This window comes from Dama dama, chromosome 5 (assembly GCF_033118175.1).
Source record: "Dama dama isolate Ldn47 chromosome 5, ASM3311817v1, whole genome shotgun sequence".
Taxonomy (NCBI): domain Eukaryota; kingdom Metazoa; phylum Chordata; class Mammalia; order Artiodactyla; family Cervidae; genus Dama; species Dama dama.
Window position 1 is genome coordinate 87,891,599 of NC_083685.1, and position 15,596 is coordinate 87,907,194.

General features: G+C 42.6%; 2 protein-coding genes across 2 annotated transcripts in view; one reads left to right on the forward strand and one right to left on the reverse strand.

The window, feature by feature from the left end:
• Positions 1 to 15,596, forward strand: part of MYO1D (myosin ID) — a 363,713-nt gene that overhangs the window by 308,418 nt on the left and 39,699 nt on the right. The window lies entirely within an intron of this gene.
• Positions 9,576 to 15,596, reverse strand: part of CDK5R1 (cyclin dependent kinase 5 regulatory subunit 1) — a 50,778-nt gene continuing 44,757 nt past the window's right edge. The window contains exon 2 of the transcript XR_009692934.1: positions 9,576 to 14,427. The gene's annotated coding sequence lies outside the window, so the exon portion shown is untranslated. The remainder of the gene's footprint in view (positions 14,428 to 15,596) is intronic.

Sequence of the window (15,596 nt, forward strand, 5' to 3'; positions counted from 1 at the left end):
CAGGGTGGTCAGAGAAAGCCACGTGCAGAGGTGACATCTTTTTTAATACTTACCCATTTATTTGGCTGCATCAGGTCTTGGTTACATCACTTGGAATCTTTAGTTGTGGCACGTGGACTCTCTTGCTGTGGCACAGGGCCTCCAGGAGCGTGCCACAACTACTGTGGCACATGAGCTTAGCTGCTCCTAGGCGTGTGAGATCTTATTCCTCAACCAGGGATCAAACCCGAGTCCCCTGCATTGCAAAAGTGTTAGTCGCTCAGTCTTATCCAACTCTTTTCTTATCCGACTCTTTGCAACCCCATGGACTGTAGCCCGTCATGCTCCTCTGTCTATGGGATTCTCCAGGCAAGAACACTGAGTGGGTAGCCATTCCCTTCTCCAGGGAATCTCCCCAACCCAGGGATTGAACCTGGGTCTCTCACATTGCAGGCAGATTCTTAATCACTGGACCACCAGGAAAGTCCCCAGGGGTGACATTTAAGGTTTGAAAGATGGAAAGGAGCTGGTCGTGTAAAGACGAAGCCAGGCAGGAAAATGGTAGGTGCAAAGGCCCTGAGGCAGAAAAAAATTTGGTGCCAAGACTTGTGGAGTTGTGAGAAGATCAGGAATTGGAGAGGCAGGCCATTTAGAAGGATGAGGAGTTCAACAATCCTCTGATCAGGCTGGAGAGGAAGGAGAGGTGTGGCTGTGCAGGCCAAGGCTTGGAAAGACAAAGCTTGTTGATGGATAAGCATGTGACTTGGGGAGCCTTGAATATGGGTCTCTGCCCAGAAGAGCAGGCTGGGACACTGCCGGGGAGCAGCCAGATTGTGACAGTCCTCGCTTATCAGGCAAAGGGATTTGGGTTTCATCCAGTAGACAACAGACAGCCAAAACAGAAGGGAATTTTTGTGTCTCTCGTTAAAAATACTTTTCCTGATAACAAAAGTAACTATGAGGAAATTTGGGGAAATGTACACAAAGACACTAAAGAAAAAAATCTGTAAGCATACATGCAAACTATTGTTAACATTTCTGTATCTTCTTTTGCATTCTGATATAGTTTTCCAAAAATGAGATTTTTTTTAATACACTCTGTTTTATAATTGCTATTTCCCTTAACGATGCAGAGCAAACATTCTGAAAATGTCTTCCTAGGTCACTCAGTATTCTTCTCCAGCACAACTTTGCATACTTGTATGGTATTTCATGCTGAAAATGAACTAATATTTATTTCTGTATATTGTCTCATTGTCAACCCTTACTGTTGAGCATCTAGAATGTTTCCAGTTTTTAGTACTATAAGCAATGCTGTGATAACTGTCCTTAGTTGTTGTTCAGTCACTCAGTCGTGGCCTACGCTTTGTGACCCCGTGGACTGAAACACGCCAGTCTTCCCTTAAGGCTTCTCTTAGTGTCCTTAGAGGGATGTATGTATTTATATCCATGATTGCTTCCTTAGGAATTCCTAGAAGTGGAATTGTAGGGCCAACATGTATACATTCTTCAAGGCTTTTTATACATTTTTCTATATTAGCTCTCTAAAGCTTATGCCATTTTACACTCTTATCAGATAACTATCAACATGCCTCCTATGCCAAATTACTCACTCGGCACTGGATTTCATTTGCCAGTTTGCCAGAAAAAAAACAAAACTTTGTATATCCATTGTTCTCATCTACCTTTTTTAAATGAGATTCAGCAGTTTCTCCCATGGGCCTCCTTGTCACCTGTATGTGCGCTGGGTTTGTTCCAGGTCCTCACGTAGCATAGCACACTCCTGCGTAGCCAGGGGGATTGGACCCCAGTTTAAGAATCTCAAGTTGACACCCCTGTTTCTCGCACAGATCAAGAGCACCTCCACTGCAGAGAGACTGTCTTTTTCAATACATATTCCCAGGGCAGTACCTAGTACATCGCAGGCATTGATAATATATATTTACAGAAGCAGAGAAAAAGAAAGATGGGAGGGAAAGGGTAGGTGGACAGATGAAAGGGAGGGAGGGAGGAATGGATTGCAAAAGAGTACTATTAAAGAATAAGTACTGTTAAAGAATAAATAAATACTGTTAAAGAAGTAAAGATGATAAACAGAAACTGATCTCTTAAGAGGGGGGTCTTCCTGGTGGCTCTGTGGTTAAGAACCTGCCTGCCAATGCAGGAGATGCAGGTTCAACCCCTGGGCCAGGAAGATCCCCTGGAGACGGAAATAGCAACCCAGTCCAGTATTCCTGCCTGGGAAATCCCATGGACAAAGGAGCCTGGGGGGCTACAATCTGGGGTCACAAAGAGTCCAACAGGATTTCGCGACTAACCGACCACCACCACTCTCTTAAGAAGCTTGGCTATAAGGTGTGATGAAAGAGAAGACAGTAGCTACAAGGGTACTGACATTATGGGTGGTTTAATTGGGGGGCATTTCATGGCTTGTGGAGAGAAAAGAATGGTGGACTTTTTTGGTCTTTTACTTAATGAGGAGACTTGTACAAGCTTTTAGGCTGAGGAAAAAGCAGATAGCTTCTAGGAGAGACTGAAAATATTTCTTCAGCTCACCCAGGAAATGTTTATTGAGTACCAACAATATGCCAGGCACTATACCAGAGAGTCAGCAAGACAGACAGAGTTCCTGTGCCAGGGCTTTTATGCTGGTGGGAATAGGGGAGAAAGAGAGAAAGGATGATGGGCTATGATCCAAGGAAGGTGGAACCTCATGCTGATTGCTGCTTGCTCAGGAAGAGCAAAATATGTTAATGTTAGTCTAGGTCAAACATAATTATGGAGGTAAGACTGCTGGGGGGAAAAAACCACACGCATCCCTAAGCCTCTTGGATGTGTGGGTGGGTGGATGCGTGCGTGCATGTGTGTGTGTGTGTGCACCACACGCATCCCTAAGCCTCTTGGATGCGTGGGTGGGTGGATGTGTACGCATGTGTGTGTGTGTGTGTGCACCACATGCATCCCTAAGCCTCGTGGATGCGGGTACGTGTGTGTGTTTGACATGGAGAAGAGCACAGCTGGATGTGTCCCAGACATATTTGCCAAAAAGATTTCCCTCCTATGATTCAGATAAGGTGGTGCTTTCAGGATATAGAAGTGGAACAGAGGCAGAAAAAGACGTGGCTGAGTCTTCGTCTAGCCAGTTGGCCTAAGCTTTTCTGGTATTTAGTCAGTGACTCATTTCCCTTTTGTGTGGCTGTCTTAGCATATTCTGCCTGAAACTAGCTGTTACATCCAAATGGAAATAAAACACGTGATCTGGGCGTGCGCTGCATCTTGATTTAATCCACTTCATAATTGTATTCATGTTCATTCTCTTCGAGTCCCGTAGTTCAGTCCATTTCATAGACTACCCCCACCCCAGCCCACCCCCTCACCCAAAAGTCATTTCCTACCAGCTCCGTGTTTAGTTACGGTGAATAAAATATTTTCAGTGTCAGAAACTATAGAGGATCTCATTTGTAACTCTAGCTGAATTCTGTTTCATAGGTATTATTAAGAAGAAATGGCTGTGAATTGGATGAAAAGATTCTTTTCAAATTACTTCACTTTTTATTATTTCTGTTCCTTTTATTGTAGGCTATCAAATACTTTTGAGAATTAGGCAGAGTATATTCACAAGTACCTTTTTAAATTACTTAGAAAACAAATCTATAAAGACTAAAAACATTGGACTCTGTGTGATCTGCTCCTTTTTTTACCGATGCAGAATTATAGAGGCCTTACTAATCCTCTGTGATTAACTGGAAAATTTTGCTTTAATCTTTGCAACAGGTTAGGTCATGAGACAGTGAACACTGAAAAAACAAATCACAACCCTGTAGTATCAAAATTTTTATGTTGAATATTGCTTCAGAGGAATCATTGCTCCAAGCTTAGAAAATCATTTTGGTTTTCATGATAATTGTAAAGAGATTTGATCTCACTTATGGTAAATATTAAGCTTGAAATTGTTATGTTTACGTATTCCCTTTCATCAAATACTGAGTTGGGAATTTTTTTTTTTTTTTTAGTATTTTTATTTATTTGGCAACACTGGGTCTTAGCTGTGGCATGCAGGCTCTTTAGTTATAGCATGTGGCCTCTAGTTCCCTGACCAGGGATCAAACCCAGGCCCCCTGCATTAGGAGTCTTAGCCACTGGACCACCAGGGAAGTCCCTGGGCACTTTTTTTTTTATAGATTGATGCTTTTCTCAGGGTTTTCTTGCACTTTGCAGCTCAATCTGGCCATACTCCTATAAAGTAGATAATGTAATTAGCAACATCCTTCATTTTACAGACAAGGAAAGAGAGGTACTTGGGTTAAAGAGGCTTGTCATGGGTCATTCAGGTAACACATATCTGCACATATTACAGAACTTGCCACCAAGGAGTGTAGAGTCTAAGGCATAGGCAGATGAGCATTTGTAAGAGTAAATCTCATTCCCTGGGGCAGAAAGAAATGATCCTCACAGCACTAAACACAGAGCTTCATGAAGCTGCAAGGTCAGTGTGGTATTCCTCCCCTGACCTTACTAATCTTTTCCAGAAGGTGGATCACTGCTCACTGCCCTTCTTTAAATGTTGGCATTTCTGTTTGGAACAGTTATGCATTTTTGTTGAGAGTATATGTCCATGTGTATGTATGATTTGAGTCTCACCCAAAACACAGCTTCCCCATAGAGAACAACTGTATGGACACCAAGGGGAAGGGGGGAGGTGGGATGGATTGGGAGATTGGAATTGGCATATATACACTGACACTATATATAAAATCGGTAACTAATGAGCCCTACCGGATAGCACAGGGAACTCTACCCCGTGCCCTGTGGTGACCTAAATGGAAAGGAAATCTAAAAAAGAAGGGATGCATATATATACAGAGCTGATTCACTTCACTGCACAGTAGAAACTAACAACATCGTAAAGCAACTCTACTCCAAAAAAGTTTTTAAATAAACAAAATTATAAATGATCACCAGATTAAAGAAAGGGGGAAAAAACAGCTTCCCACTGGCACTGGGGAACAGGTTTCTTCCGTACAGGGCAAATGGTCACAGAGTCAGGGATCTGCTGAGAGGCTGTTGTTGAGCTCAAGCAGATCCTAACCTAGCTCCTTCTCATCTCCCTCTTCTCCTACCCGTACCTGGATATTCTAGAGGACAGACTCTCAGCCAGAACCAAATGTCTTCAGTTTAGCGCTCGGTAGATGCTCCAAGGATGATTGCTCTTTGTTCATGGGCAGAACAGACTGAGACAGCTGTCCAAATACAGACTGCTTTTAGTAAATTCTCCATTGCTGGTGGTACCCAAGCTGAGAGCAGATAATGAGCTGGGATGTCCTAAAAGGGGTTGGTTAGTTGAAACAGAGTCATGAAAGGCTTTTTGTAATCCAGGCACCTATGATTCTCAGGCAGCAGAAGTCACCTTTATGCCTGCGGGCACAGCACGTGTGATGTGGTAACAGCTCTGCAGTATGGAAGAGCATGGCATTTATTTAATTTACCTAATTGCTCTGAGCTGCACATTCCTGAGCTGTAAAATTGGAATAAAAATATCTGCCTCATGGGATTTTCATGCAGATAAATTTAAATCATGAAACAGAATGCAAAATGCCTGGTACAGTGTGTCTCTCATTTGCTAAGAGATGGTTATGTTTAAAAGTCCCTGTATACCAGGTGCCACAGCATATTCAAAAAAAGACTTGATTTAACATGACATTGTAAAGCAACTGTACTCCAATAAAAATTAATTAAAAAACAAAAAACCTGAAAAATAAATCTTAACTATGGCAAGTCTTAACATATGTTTACATACCTATAGAATGCTAAATTAAAATTTTGATAAAATTTTTCAATTTTTCAGCCAGTTATTTGGTATTTAGTACCAAATTGTATCCTATTTATAAATAAAATATTTTTAATCTCGGAAAAAGACTTGATTGCTACTCTGGATAAGAGTGCACTTTCTCTTTGTGTCTTGGTCAGCCCTCAGTCTTGGCATTCAGCAATGGCCCAGACAGTACAAACAAAGCAAACAGCACTCTGCACTTGTGTCTCGCCTTTGAACTTGCATCCGGGCATTACTCATCTATCCATAAACCATCCATCTATCCTTTAGGTTTCATAAAAGATGAACTATAAGAGAATTGAGGAGTTGTTTCTCAGGGTCTCAAAAGGCAGAAAAACTCATTTGTTTCTATATTTGGAAGCACAAAGATCTGGGAAAGCAGTGGGTTCCCTTTAAACCCGATCCCTGACAGTTATCCCCCCAAAAAATCTTTTTTCTGCTTCTGTAGGAAAGGTGTTGGAAAGGAGCCAGCATGTAGGCATTTAAAAGACAACTGGTACAGAAGAGAAATGTGTGCTAAAAATACACCAAACCCAACAAGGATCCGTCTGAAAGCAGAATAGAGACTCTGCATGCCCTGCTCTGGATTTGTTTGGACCGTGATGGCTCTGTGTTATTTGGGGGAATGACAGTAATTATGGAGCTGGGGTGCTCCTCAGCAGAGACCGAGCTCTGAGTGGAGGGATGGTTTCCATGGCAATAGCATCAGCATCTGAATGACTTCCTGTCACAACAAGTTGGTGATTTAATGAGTTCATTACTGAATTCCAAAGGAAAACTAGAGAGTGGATGAGCTACTGTTCAGCCCTCCAAGTGCCTAAATCTATAGCTGGGAGAGCCATTTCTGTCAGCACAGCATCAGAATGGATAACTGCTCCGCGCCCTTATATAGGCAGCCTGCGGGCTTCCAAGGTAGGGGAACCCGGGACTGAATCGGCAACCACGTGTCCTGTGAAGGCCTCAGTGCCTGTTATTCTCAGAGTATGAAAGCATCGTGTGAGTCTCCATGCTAAGCTTGCCCTGTTCAAGCCTGATGAAATTAATGATCACGGGAATCTAGCCCAGGGTTTCAGATGTATACCCTCAAGTATCCCAAGTCCTTGGGGGCGGGGCGGGGGGGGGGGTGCGGGGAGCCAAGGGAAGAGAAACAGACCTTAAATCCTAATTGTATACAAATAGAAGCAAAGGAGGAAAGTATGTCAGCCTACTTGTATTCTATAATACAATATAGTATAGAGAGACAGACACTTAGTTTGGAACAAAAAAATAATCTGCATAACCTTTAGAAAGCAGGCCTGTCATTCCTGTGGTCAATTGCATATGATAGTTGAGCAGAGAGGTTATGTATTACAGTAAAAATGTATCATAACCATTCATACCTTGCTGTCTTTGCTGGTGGAAATTCACCACCTTGCTGGTAAAGCAGTAAGGACTTAGTCGGATTGATTAACTAGGAGCAGAAGTGGGGCAGAGGAAGGGCGTGGTGGTGATTCTCCAGGAGCACCAGGTCAATAGGAGGTGCTGTGGTTTCCTGTCCTCTCACATCTATTTCCCCATTCTGCTCAGTAAACATTTGATCCCTCAGAGGGTTCACAGCCTAATAATGGGGGCAGAATCCATTCAGGGAGCAGCACAATAGAGGAGATGCTGCTGTTTGTGGACCACTGGCCGGGCGCTGCCACTGAGCCACATGCTTTTGATGAGTTTTTCTCCTTGAGCTTCTCGTAACCCCAGATGGGGCGGGTATTGCTCCCATTTTTCAAATGAGGAAGCTGAGACCTGGAGGGGCTGTGTCCCTCACCAGAGGTACCCACGGCTGGTCAACAGCAGAGTCAGGATTTCAGCTCAGTCCTCGCGGACTCCTCTGCTTGTGTTCTTACCCACTCGTCCTAAAGAGAGGAGTAGATGGGGGGCTACTGTGTGCGACAGGAAGAGGTCTGAGAGGATGGGGTGTTTTCGGGGACCTTGGAACATGGACAGATGGCTCCTCCCTCCCTCCCGTACATGAAGCAGTGACTCTGCATTGGTGCTGTAAGGCGGGTGCCCAGGTCTGTGCTCAGTTACAAGGAAGAGGAAATTTAGTGAAGGAAAAACCACGGAGAACTAAAAATACTCGTTTTATCTTCCATCACGTATTTCACTGAATTGACTAATAAGATAGGAAATTCAACTAATTTATATTTATATGCACGCCGAGTAGCTTCAGTCATGTTTGACTCTTTGCGACCCTATGGACTGTAGCCCACCAGGCTCCTCTGTCCATGGGATTCTCCAGGCAAGAGTACTGGAGTGATGGGTTGCCATTCCCCCCTCCAAGGGATCTTCCCGACCCAAGGATTGAACCTGTGTCTCTTATGTCTCCTGCATTGGCAGGCAAGTTCTTTACCACTAGTGCCACCGTATATATTTAATATATGTATTAAATGTCTAGTGTAGTATTCTAATATATATGATATATGGAAAGAAGAGGGTGTGTGTGTACACACATATGTACACGTGTGTTTGCATATGCCAGTGCTGAGTCTTTTCTGTTTTAACAAACAGAATACCTGGACTTGCCTGGTGGTCCAGTGGTTAAGACTCCATGCTCCCAGTGCAGGGGACCTGGGTTCCACCTCTAGTCAGGGAACTAAGATCCCTTATCCTGTGTGACATGCCTGAAAAAAAGAGAAGGAAAAGCTGTCTCCTGACAGGCCACCCGTGCAGACTGTGTAGTTGAGTCTGCTTTGTCTGTAGGCGAATGTGCTGGCTTTCACACACGACATCTGGCATCTTTTCCCAGGATCCCTGAGAGCTAGTGGCCTTTCATTGTTTTTCTGACTAACCGACAAAATACACCAAGGCCAAGAGACAGTGGCTGGGGTTTGTTTGAAGTACAACCCTAAGATGTGACCAGTGATGAAAATTTTTACCAACTCAGCCCTCCTTTGGTTTGGAGTTTCCTTTAAAATATATCATCATTTCATTAAGCCATGTATGTACAATTTAGACAGTGTTCTTTAAAAAATAAAAGCCAGAGTCCTATAAAACTCAGTAAGCTGAGGGGAGGGGACATAGGTATACCTGTGGCTGATTCAGGCTGATGTATGGCAGAAACCAACACAATATTGTAAAGCAATTGTCCTTCAATGAAAAATAAATTTTTAAAAAAAATAAAGATACTACAAACCTTAAAAAAAAAAAATTAAGCAAGCCCGTTTTGCTGTAATAGACACAGGATTGTGTAATCAAGATTTAGCCTGGTTGCCCATAACAAATACAGAGTCCCTGCAGGGCGGCACTTTGTCAGGGGTACGGGGGAGGGATGGTACCTCTCACCTCGACTATGACGCAAAGGGCATCCCGGAGTTGTGCAAAGTGGCAGCCCTCATATTCCAGATAATTCTCACCAGACACTCAAATCAGCACATCACGTCTTCTAATCACTGGAGTGGAGCTAAGGGTCCCCAAATCCAGCATCTCCTCGCTCCCCACGTCATCCTCCCCAGTGTGGGTGCCTCTGGGTGAGGGCGCTCACTGCCTCTGAGGGTTAAAGGTGGTTTCACACAGGCCTCCCTGGACTCTTCACCAGCTGTGCTTATGTTACCGGGAATATTTAGAAAGGAGTCGTTCCTTCTTGTCCCCAGACTGTGGGCTTTTTTTGAGCATTACCTCCTACAGGGTTTGCAAATGTATTTTTCCCTATGCTGCATGGTGTGAATATCACGCTGGCTTTGCTCTTCAGCTGTCCCTTCCATTAAGTACACGTGTCTGAACATGCGCTTCAGTAAAGTGCTAATAAACCGACAGGGTCACAAGGCAGGCCTGCATCCATCCCTCCATCACTCCATGGGAAGCAGGCGGCGGGCAGGTCTGCGTGTGTCCATGTGGAAGATAAGGCACAAGGGCAGTCGTGCCAAGCTCCCCATCCCCAGAGAAACAGACTTCTTCTGCCTGGAAAACAAGAGAAAAATCTTTCTTCTCTCCTGGGAAAGATTTTGCTCTACTGCTGGTGCAGCAGTAATTCTCTTTAGGCCCAGCGGCCATTTAGCATGTTCACTTCTGAACTTTTTGTCACTCTGCTTGGCACTGAGCGTGGAAAGATGAGTAAGACACAGCAGACAGATGCCATGGAGCATAGCGAGTGTCACGAGAGACTCTGTACCCAGAGCGGTGGGGACCACAGCTGACCAGGCAGGAAGGGCAGGCGGTCTTAGGGCCCATAGGGGATGCTTCCTGGGAGACAGAGGGCTCAGGAAACACAGGAGGGGAGCAAAAGAGGAGCTAACTGGGTGAAGGCAGGGGAGAGAGAGGGTATTCTAGTAAAAGCAGGGTGTGCTGGGCCTGTTTCAGGGGACTCTTAAGAGATAGCATAGCTGCAGGGGATGCAGGGTGGCAACTGCCCTGAAAAGGGGCTAAGGGGGTGTAAAGGGGCCGGAGGTAGGCAAGGACCAAGTCCCACAGTGATCAAATGCCAGGTGGATAATAACAGTGGTCACAGGTAGGGTATCTACCGTGTGCCAGGAACTGTGCTGAGGTCGTCCATGCATGTTCCCTTATCCATCTACACGTTCTCACGGAGCTGAGACTGGACCAAAGACTGTGAGTCTGTGGACTGTCCTATCTACTGATCTATCGTCTATCTAAGAGCTTTACTGACAGAACTCACATGTCATATACTTCACTCATTTAAAGCATGTAATTCAATGGTTTTTAGTGTATTCAGAGTTGTGTGACCATTACCACAATCCACTTAGAACATTTTTATCACCCCATGTAGAAATATCAGGACTTCCCTGGTGGTCCAGTGGTTAAGAATCTGGCTGCCAATGCAGGGGATATGGGTTCAATCCCTGGTCCGGGAAGATCCCACATGCTGCCGGGCAACTAAGCCTGTGCGCCACAGCTACCAGAGCCCAAGTTTCGGAGCCTGTGCTCCACGGCAAGAGAAGCCACCGCAAGGAAACACCTACAACTGCAACTAGAGAGCAGCCCTCACTCGCCGCAATGGAGGAAGCCCTTGCACAGCAACGAAGACTCAGTGCAGCCAAAAATAAATAACTAAATAATTTTTTAAAAAATAGAAATCCCATACCCATCCCCCATTCCCTCTAGACCCCTACCCCAACCAACCATTAATCCATTTTCTATCACTATAGATTTGTCTACTCTAGACATTTCACATAATGGAATCATCCAATACGTGGTCCTTTGTGACTGGCTTCTTTCACTTGGTGTAGTATTTTCAAGGCTAATCTATGTTATAGCAATGTATCATATTCCTTATTCCTTTTTATTGCCAAATAATATTCCATTATATGGATAGACTGCATTTTATGTATCCATTTGTCAGTGGAAGGACATTTGAGTTGTTTCCACTTTGGGGATATTGTGAATAATGAGTAATCCACAAACAGTGCATAAGGGTTCCAGGTTCTCCGTCACTTGCCAGGACTTGTTGTTTGTTATCTGTCTTTTTTATTGTCACCATCCTAGTTAGTATGAAGTGGTGTTTCACTGTGTTTTGGTTTGTATTTCACAAGTGACTAATGATGTAGAGCATCCTTTCATGTGTTTTTTGGTCAGTTTTTTATCTTCCTTAAAGAAATGTCTATTGCTCATTTAACAATTGCTATTTGTCTTTTTATTATCGAATTCTAAAAGCTCTTTGTATATTCCAGATAGAAGTTTCTTATCATTTATATTATTTTCTCTGTGAGTTGTTTTTTCACTTTCTTGATGGTATCCTTTGAAGCACAGAAGTTTTTAATCTTGAAGTCCAGTTGACCTATTTTTCCTTTGTTTCTTGTGCTTTTGCTTTAGAGACTATATTTTTAACCAATACATCATTTGAACTTGATCCTGGAAGCTATGGGTAGTCACTGAAAAACTTCAAATTGTAGAATAACTTAGGATTTTTTTTTTAAATCAAACTAATGCATGAGTAGGCTGATAATGGCTCCCAAAGATATGTCCATAGCCTAATAGTACTCGAAATCAGTGAATGTTACTTATTTGGAATACAGGGTCTTTGCAGATATAATTAAGGATCTTGAAATTGGGAGATTGTCCTAGATTATCCAGGTAGGTCCTAAGTGCTACTACAGTGTGCTTATAAGAGAAAGGCAGAGGTAGATTTGAACTCACAGAGACGGTGATGTGAAGACAGAGACGGAGACTGGCATGATGCAGAAATGCTGGCAGCTCCCAGAAGCTAGAAGAGGAGAAGAACCCTTGACTCTGTGAAGGAACATGGCCTTAGAGACATCTTGATTTCAGACTTCTGGCCTCCAGAACTAGGAGAGAGTAAATTTCTGTTTTAAGCCACCAAGACTGTGGTAATTTGTTACAATATCCACAAGAACCTGATACAGTCTGGTTTTTTAAAAATCAAATAGTGGGGAATTCCCCAGGAGTCCAGTGGTTAAGACTTTGGCTTTCACTGCTGCGGACCTGGGTTCAATCCCTGGTCAGGGAATTAAGATCCTATAAACTGCACCATGTGCTCCACTCACCCCCCCCAAAAAAAAAAATTAAAAAAAAAAAAAAAAACAATGGAAGGGTTTAAAATGAAAAGATATATAAACAACAGACTCATGCTGTCATTTTTTAAAATTTATCAAGTTTAGACATTTTCTATTAACCTTTGATTCTAAGAGATGATGGTTTATTTAGCTGTCTTTGGTCACTCCCTCCCAATTTTTTTTTTTTCATTATCTTTAGTTACTTACTACTTTTTACAACTCAAAATACTGCATTGTCAAATCTAAGATGTGCCATTATTGTCTGTTCCACTAAGGAAAACAACACTGCCAATTATACTTATAAGGTATTCTCAAGAGTAAGGAGCATCCCAGTTTCAAATATATTAGAACTTTCCTGGTGGTTCAGTGGTTAAGACTCTGTTTGCCCACTCAGGGGCCATGGGTTTGATCCCCAGTCCAGGAAGATTCCACATGCTGAGGGGCTGCTGAGCCCACACACCACAACTACTAAAGGGTGCTCACCCTAGAACACCACAAGAGAAGCCCCCACAATGAGAAGCCCACGCACCTCAACCAGAGAGCAGCCCCCACTCACCGCAACTAGAGAAAGCCTGCAAGTAGCAGCGAAGACAAGTGATCACAGCACAAGTAACATGCTGCAAGTAGCAGCACAGCCCAGAAATGATTGATTAAAATTATATAAAAATTTATTAATGGTTGAAAGATGTGAGCTCTTAGAATCTGTGAAATACAAAAATATATACAAGAATCTCTTTTTCATGCTCCATCAATTTCAGACCTCTCTCTTAGCACCACTGTGTGGAATGAAGATGTGTGTCTTGCTTGAACTTCTGGCACCTAGAACTTTACTTTTACACATTGTTAATATTAATATTTACATTGTTTCACACTTTGGTGATTGACTGTAAAGCCGAAAACCAATAACTGCTCTTTATATCACTCTAACTTTATAAACATTGTTTCCTTCAGAGCCAAGCAGTGTACTAGGCTACATTTCCCTTCTCTGTGGATTCATTTCTTTCTCTAGGATCCCTTTGCTACTTAATGATCAACCCTTGGTTCAGACTGTTCATCTCTTATCCCCTGATCTAGAAGAGTAAATCCTCACATCTTAGAAAAAGAGTCAAGATTTCAACTTGGAAAATTTTGAATAACATAAAGTTAAATTATTGTGACATGGATCACATAACACCAAATTAAACACCTGAAAATCTAAAATTCTTTAGATATGGTCAATAAGGTTGTCCTAGGGCACTGGGAGGAAACAAGTCTGATGAAGTGACCCTCTTAAGCATTTCTCCATTCCTTGGGTAAATCAAGAAAGACAGAACAGAGGGACATCTTTCATGAAACCACACATTTCTGGGTCAAAGGTGGCCTTTCAACTCCAAAAATAGAATTCTTCCCAACCTCCACTTCCGGCTGACAAGAAGTGTGAACCCTTCAATTTCTAACTGTGAAAGGATGCGATTCATCAGACTTTTTTTTTTTTTTAAACCACCAAAATGAAATCCTGGGTAATGAAGCCTAAAAAAGAAGTCAGTAACAATTGTTGGAAGATTGCCAGTGTTTAAGGCTGTCAAGATCCCTTGGAGGAGTGCTTGGTGACCCGCTCCAGTGTTCTTGCCTGGAGAATCCCCATGGACAGAAGCGCCTGGCGGGCCACAGTCCATGGGGTCACAAAGAGTTGGACACAACTGAGCGACTAAGCACACAGAACAAAGGTTGTCAAGTGGAAAATTCTACAGATCAGACCCAGGTCTGATCCCAAGAAATAATTCAAACTTTAAAATGAAACATATACTGTATAATAATATTTTCTTATTCATACTATCTTTTTTTCCAACTCAAAGCTAATTCTTAGAAACTAATAAATTGGCATTGCTTTAGAATTATCCATTTGAAAACCTGAGAAATTAAGCCAGGACATAAGATTCATCACTCACTTAACCCTAACCGCCATATTTATGGTTCATTTTAATATCTAAACCAATAAGCATTCACTCACTTTATCCAACTGTCATAATAAAAGTCAGTTTGGAGTTTCAAATGACCTGATACAGTAGGATCTTCTTTTGTTGTGCTCATCAAGCTTTGACTTGTGATTTCATGCTGGCTTCCTTCTTTACAGACCTAGAAAATAACAGAATCAGAGTCTGTGGCTAGGAACCTTGTAACTCTGCTCTGCTCTCTTCTCTCTTACCATCCTCTGTCTCTTCTGTCTTTAAGGACACACACTCTTCGCAGGAACCGGGTGATTCATAAGAAATTGGCCATTCTCCCTCTTGTTCCTACAGACTTGTTTCTGCAGGGAACACACTTGTCGATTCTCAAGGATTCTATCTAAATGTTACTGGGTTTCCTGTAAATATTATATAAGTACAATATTGTTTCTCTTCGAAAAGGTTGAACTGTTTCAAAAGTATGTTTTTCAGTTATTTACTTGATTGCTTCATTATTTAACACATGCCTTGCAACAAATGCTCCCTACTAGGTCATTAAGTGAAAATTTAATCAGCAATTATACTTAAATGAGCCAGAGATGCTGTGTTTTCAGTTCTGCGCTTTAAGGTGACGTTTTCCTGTAAGCTAAGAGTTTCGTCTCATTTTCCCAAAGCATACCGTTCTCTGCTAACTCTGCTTATGCTTCCAGTACTCTTCTAACTCCAGATTTAATTAAGACAAAAAAGAACCTTTAATAGAAATAACATACGTGTCTGACTAGGTGGGAAACTCCCTTTATATATAATATTCTCAGGCCAGCACTCAAGTGGCCACTGGATACAGCTGTACAGACTTATCCAAATGATTTTCATTTTTCTGGAGAACAAAACATTTGTGTGTTAACTTTCCACTCTCTGTTCATAGCTGGACACACAGATTGGCAAGGATACCACCTGTTGCTCCCCGCTGACTGAAGCACAGCAGCTGGGGGCCTGTGAGTTAACCATATTTTGCTCACTCAGTTCTTGGGGCCCTTCTGCTGGTTCAGCCACAGCAAAACATATGCCCATATCGACAGGGGGTTAAGAGGAGAGAGTGGAGGGATTTATTCAGTGATGGAAACACACATCCCAGAGATGAGTTAATCTTAGCCCTAGCATTTGTCATGGGAGCAGAAACTGCCCCCACACACACCCTCTTCAGCTGTTTTTTCACTTCACCCTTTGCAACAGATTATTATAGAACTCATTCACAAGCTTCTAGATATCATCCCAGTTCAGGATTTAAACTTTCCATATAAAGTACTCTTCCCTTGAGGAATAGAATCTTCATGGTCTACATCTACCTCCTATTTGGAC